This window comes from Platalea leucorodia, assembly GCF_965183815.1.
Source record: "Platalea leucorodia genome assembly, chromosome: 6".
Taxonomy (NCBI): Eukaryota; Metazoa; Chordata; class Aves; order Pelecaniformes; family Threskiornithidae; genus Platalea; species Platalea leucorodia.
Genome location: NC_138828.1, coordinates 70,170,575 through 70,177,519, shown reverse-complemented (window position 1 = coordinate 70,177,519; position 6,945 = coordinate 70,170,575).

The following is a 6,945-nucleotide window of genomic DNA, read 5'->3' as shown; positions in this document are numbered from 1 at the left end:
GGTGCCCTCCTGGGTCAGCACGACAGCGTCTGTCTAACGTAGCCATTTTGCATGACAACACGGTGCAAGTTTGCCAATGTTTGGAGCGCTGTGTAGAGTGACTGTATAGGGAGACCCATGAGAGAAGAGTGACTCTGGGAACTACGGCAGTTGTTTTATACCGAATTCTTTAAAGCACATGAAGAGTACTTGCCTGAAATGTTACTTCCTTGTACAAAATAAGATTTTGTTTAAGCAGAATTCAAAATTGAACAACGTTACAATAATACTTTCAGGCAACTTCATGTCTATGAAAGTATCATGGTAAAAATTGGAGTCTAAATGAATACTGAAAGGCAAAGACTGATAAAAAAGCTGTCATTCACTATTTTTAAATAATTTAACATCCAATGATAAGAATAATCAGGCAAAATAAATGGTTGGAAATCTGAAAATTCAGAGGTAGTGTCCAGTGGTTAACTATGTCATCTCCATTCCTAGTCACAGGTAGATCACGTCCGCAGTATCAGTTTCATTAAATTCCAGCTGCACCATCCGTCCTGCCCTCGGCCTGCCAGAGCTGTGCCATAGCTCCTTTGCCAGTCTGCTCTGGGTACTGAATGCACCCCAGCCTGGGCAGGGGCTTTGTGGGAAATCTGGTTGCACCGCCTGCTGACGCTGGGCTCAGACTTACAGGATCTGGGAAATGAATCTGTTGACCCATTGGTGTTCTGGTCCCCAACACGGGTGAGACCGTACGGGGCAAGTTGCTTTGATTCTGCTGTTTTGCTTCGTGGCTGGGGCAGGGCCGGGGTTTGGGAGCTGGGTGTAGGGGGCAGAAGGGGAGAAATTTGGCAGCCTCTTGACTACTGGGACAAGTTGAGAAAGATATATTTTTCTTGTGTATACAGTTATACATTCTGATTTATTTTAATGAACTTTTTTCTAACTACAACCCTCAGTATAAATGAAAACTTTCCTGTTGTGTTTAAAAACCAAGTCGTATCTACATCCCTGGAAGGCAAAGCCCAATGCTGGCACGATAACACACAGACAGGTCGAACCAGTTCGGCGCAGCTGAACTTCTGAACCAGAGCTGGATCACATCCCACCACTTTGAAGTGTAGAAGGAGGTAGCCACATGACTTTCCCCACTAGACCACATAAAAACACCCTCAAAGGCAGTGTCTGGAGCCTGCTTAGACCTGGGGGGCTGAACATGACAGAGGAGCTGTTTCCAGAAGCAGTAGCCGGGTGACAAGGCAGAGAGGAAAACCTACAGCCATGGTACAACGATGGGATCAGCGGGGCCAACCGGAAGGCAGGGAGGTTTGAAGGAACTCTAGTGCTGGTATCCAGAAAGTCTTCAACACCTGTATCTGATGGGCAAGAGAGAGATGAGTGACTATGGCTTTGATGCACAGCGTTGATCCCTCCTGGCAAATCTCAGTAGAGCCAACAAGAGCGCTTTGTGCGTACTTGCCTAAAATCAACTTTGCTACATATCTGAAGAGTGTAAGTGGTGGAGAAGAGGCTGGCTCCAGGAACTGGCACCTGGGGATGCCTCTGTCAGGTCCTTCCTCACCATGCACCAGCCCAGTCCCACCTGCGAATAGTTTGCATTGCCATGGCCGTAGCTAAGAAATGTGTTTGCGTCTCCTATGCCCGGTTGGCCGGGGCACGGATGCAGATGGAGCAATTTACCTCGTGCTCCCTCTTTGGAGAGGACAGAAATGCCTCTGGCTGGAGAGACACTCAGAGGTTTGGCTTTGAGCCTTCTGTAAGAGCCTTTGCTGCAGAAGGGTATTTAATGTCTGCTTTCTAGAATAGAAAGCTGAAGACTTCGAAGGCCTCTCCAGCTTCCCATGCTGAAGCCGTCATTTAGGCTGTTTAGTGGCAAAGATTAGATTTGGGGTGTTCTCCAATAACCTACTGCATCATCATTTACTCCCATTACTAATATTCCAACAGATTTCAATGATGACCTTTGCGAAAATAAAATCAGACTAGATTGACATATTTGTTTTAGAAGATGCTGATCAATATCTATTTTGTTAGCCAATATGGTTATGTCTCCTGTTATTGTGATTTATTTCATTTTTGTTGACCAAAGGTGGTTGAACGGGTGATAACAGTACTGCAATTGGCAAGGGTTAATAAATTCAGATGAGGTTGTCATCTTATTACCAGAGTGCAGGAAGTGAAGCACAGCCATTTAATTAACCTAGTCGCAATGAATTTCATGCAGCACGCAGTTAACACTTCATCTATTAAAACTGCAAAGCAGATGGTAGTGAGCAGTTTTGTCTGCCGTAAATAGGGTACCAATTTAAATTACTTGCTGCACATGATTTTATAGGACAAAATTATCTAGATATTAAATGGTGAGATATTTAATAATCTCTTTCTTTTAAGTCATGCATATATCAGACTCTTGGTCCAATAGTAGAAAACTCAATTATTTCCATGAAATCCCCAAAATGGAGAGCTAAAAAAAACCCAAACCCACAAAACTTTGACGAATTGGCATTTCTTCAAACTCCAAGGCCTTCAGTCATCATCTCTGCTGGAGAATATATACTCCATTATAAAGTTTTACCCTACTTTCTCAGTCTGCCTAAGAGATTTTTATTATTCACACAAGTGGATAATCCTAGTTGACTATTAAAAGGCCACATTTCTCAATAGACCGCTAGTTTCTCTCTTGCTCTTGAAAAATGATTGTGATAAATATTACCAAATTTAACATTTTCCTTTTCATTTCCCACAGTTAGGGAGAGTTATGTGAGCACACGGCTGCACATACGGGCAAGGGGGCTATATATCAAAGGTGCTGTGAGCGACTTGGTTCGTGATGCTGAGTAGCCGCTTTGCTTCCCTGTCTCTTATCCAAGGGAGGGGAATGTAAACTTTAAAAAAAAACCACCACAAATGTGTGATATCGCTTCATATGCACATAACAATTGAGACACTTCTGGAACTTACCAGCTCTTGAAATTATTTCATGAACAAAATTGCTGCCCTCATATAAAATACAAGGCAGAGATGCTAGGAAGAAGCACTCTCCTAAAATCATAATTGCCTCAGGACTGCGTGAAACCCATTTTTCAGCAGAGAAGCAAGTGTTTGCCTGAAATCAGAGCAGAATCCCAGGAAGAAAAGGAAAGCCTGCGCCAGCAGAGCAAGTAGGTCGCTGCACCCCCGGGAGTGTGCGGCTCTCACAGTCCCAGGCAAGGGCAGAAAATTGTGTTTCCACTCCTTCAGAGAAAACAAATCTGACGGACCAACCTCCTTCAGCATTCTCCTTCTCCCTCCAAAGACAGAGGCTTGACAACAAGGCTCTGCTTCTGGTGAATAAGGTTCATTAAGCCCGCAGAAAGCTAGAGGGTGTGCATTCATTTATTTGAATGACTCTCAGAGACTCCTTTATTTGAATGACTTTTTCCTTAGAGAGGCAGAAGGCAAGTGTGTCCTTTGTCACCTCCTCTGATTGCTCTGTCCACTGAACCGCTAGCAATAGCTATCAGAAAGTCTCCAGAGATTCGAGGCATCACAATCCATGACAAAGGACATAAATTGCTCTTTTCACAGATGACATCCCGCTTTATCTCAGTAAAACACAAATCTCTGTTCAATGCCTGAAGAAGTCCTGGAGCATTACTTCACTGGAGCAAAGCTTCATGTAAATATGACTAAATCAGAGGTGATCCTTACAAAATCACCCAGTGAGATTTTTTTTTCATTCTCTATGCTATTGACCCCCAAGGGAATTCAACTATTTATTGGTACCAGCCCCACCCTGCTTAAGCAAACTGCCACAGTCCTTTTTTAGCCCTTCATGTCAAGGTCATATCGGGGCAACCCCAAGCACAAATACAGGCTGATGTAGATTTAGATTAGATATAAGGAAGAAATTCTTCGCTACGAGGGTGGTGAGGCACTGGAGCAGGTTGCCCAGAGAAGTTGTGGATACCCCGTCCCTGGAGGTGTTCAAGGCCAGGTTGGATGGGGCTTTGAGCAAGCTGGTCTAGTGGAAGGTGGAAGGCCCATGGCAGGGGGGTTGAAACCAGATGATCTTTAAGGTCCCTTCCAACCCAAACCATTCTATGATTCTATGAAGGTCAAGAAAGGCTTCATATTCTATTGTACGTAGCAGCACAGGTTTGGTTTGGCTGTATCAAAAATGAATCATATGTATGGTCCCAAGCAATAAGTAACATGTAAAAGAGACCAAGAATCAACTTTCTGAGGCTCAGAAAAACCAAAAGCAAAATGAAAACTTATGCCCAGTGGGGAAATGTTATTAGTGGGCAGTTTTACCTGCTCTCTTGGGAAGGGCAAGCAGAGCTCCCAGCACCAGCCCCTCTGCCAGAGGAGCCATGGGAGCACTTGACTACTCTGCATTCTTCACAGGTGGTTTGTGACAAAGGCTTACGGACTTCTTGAGGAGTACAGGCAGATCTAGAGACCATCCCATCACTTCTGGGAAAAGGACAATCATGTTACCTTTGTGCAGCCACACTCACCTCCAGGCTCCCATAGATCACCACAGCAGCAGGACACGATGCTTAAAAGAGGAGAAGGAGGGGACTGAGGAGCAGAACATGGTCTTTGTTCAAGACCGCAACCAAATAAACATTGAACAGTTCAAAACTAAATTTTATTCAGTTTCCTTTCAAACCTGCTATGAGATATTTCCTTCCTAGCCATTGCTGCTGAAGAGAAAAGGACAGCCAGCCAGGTGGAGGAGACAGTGTCCGAAGTCACAGGAGCTACCACTGCTGCAAGTGGGATCTCTGCCCTTCGCCTTCACTCAGAAGAAAAAAAAAGGCATGTTAATACCACAAGTTTGAGTGTGGCAGCTTTTAAGCTGCTATAATTTACTGTCACTCCATGGATACCAAAGCATATCAATATCCACAGCCTGACAAGCCCTTTTCTTTAAACATCATTAACAGGGTTTCCTATGAAAAGAAACACTTTAAAATTTGGAAGATGCTACTGAAAGACTGAAGCAGATTAAAATATTGATAGGATATTGATGGATATTGATTGGATATTGATATTGATATTGATATTGATATTGATATTGATTGGCTATAGATGCATTTGTTAAGACAGGTCAATATTATTGGTCAGTCTGAGATGCTGAGGCATTTCCAGGCAAAGTGACCAGCCTGGGCCAACTCGAGTGGTCAAAGTCAGGCCCAGGAACAAACCCTGCCTCCTGACTGCCAAGTCAGTGCTTTATCAACAAAGTGCATTGCTCTTTAGTATATTCATGTACAATGCAGATTAGGTGGATGAGAGGGAAGTTTAATCATTTAGAATGACTAATAACTATGCTAATGTGTACAGATAAAATAAGCATTCACATATGCTGAAAGCCTTTATAGTGTAATAAACTTCTGTTATCTTTTGAGGCGTGCAGTACTTTGATTTTTATATACCAACTCCTCTTTATTTCAAGTGCAATAAAAACATATTTTTTAAAAAGATTGCAAAGCTCGAGACTGCTGAACCTCATATCAGTAGTGCTTGTGTGAAGTGCTGACAAACTGCTCAGAAGAGTGGGCTCGGGGGCTTGGGGTTTCTTTGGTTGGTTGGGGTTTCTTACTCTCTGACAAAACGTTTCAAACCAATTCGAAGACTTGCACTTCAGAGATGGCAAAGAGCTTTGGGGATATTGATTTCCATGGGTCTGAGACTCTGTGTACAGAAACACTAATCCCCTTGGAAGTTACTTCTATTTTTGTGCATATGACCAAACACCTGCTTTGATCCCCTATCTAAATTCCTGTTGTTCTTCCCCACAACACAGACACATTTATACACCATTTTAATAATTTCTTTTTCTCTGCTGTTGCAGACACCACTGCAAATCACATGCCAGTGATCTCTGCCATCATGTGTGACACTTGCAGCCTTACCTCTGGCTGCAGGTCCTTTGCTACATCCTTCCCACGGACCCCAACGTTACAGCTGCTGAGGTGCAGATCAGGCTGAATGTTTTAGGAAGCAGGATCGCTTTTGCCTGAAAACATCTCCAAGCGATGCTGCCGCTGGTACAGGAGGCCAGGCCTGGAGCCCAGCAGCCTGCTCCATCATGGCACAGCCTTGCCCTCCTCGGGAAAAAGTTCTTTACTGTGATGCTGTTCTTTACTCTTGCGCTGCTGCTGCACTGTGTTGTGGTTCTCCTGTATGGAGCACTTCAAAAGCAGAAAAGTAAGTGAGAAGTCATGGGAGAAAATAATCTGAGAGAGATACAAAAACAGGAGCTAGCATTCACTATTAATTTCAACCTGCACTGAAAAAAATTCAAGTCAGTTTGGAGAAAATCAGCTGTCTTTTAAAAAAAGTATAGTAAATGCAGTAATATTATTTATTTAATCTTCTTACCTTAAGAAGAACGAAATATCAAAAATACCCAGTCTGTAAAAGGAAAGAATCACCTGACAGGCAGCAGTAAATGACCAGATATTAAAAACATCAAGAACGACAGAAGGTCTTGGGGCCTGGTTTTCCCTTTCAATAAGACAATGAAGGATAACTAAAATAAAAAAGCATAAAGCAATGGTGTCTCATTCTGGATGAAAGCACAAGCCTCACCAAAAACATTAAAAGAGGAATGTGCCCTAAAATAGGAAACAAGGCCTCTCTACCCACTTGACTTTTGTGAATGAGTGCAGAGAGCTTTATAAAGGGACGGCTGCCAGCACAGCAAAGGCACAAATGCTGTGGAGGACATCTTCAGGGAAAAATTAGAAGACGAGTCTGCTGAAGCTGAGGTAGAAAATAGAAGGAAGGCTGACTGGGAAAGTGCAGATCTTAGACAGTTTGTCAGGCAAAATTGCCTACCTGTTCCCATCTCCGTGGTGATGCACGGGTTATATTTGGTACTTGAAATTTTGTCATTCGCACTTCACTAAGTATTTGCCTGTGAGAACCTGTATTTAAATTGCAAGG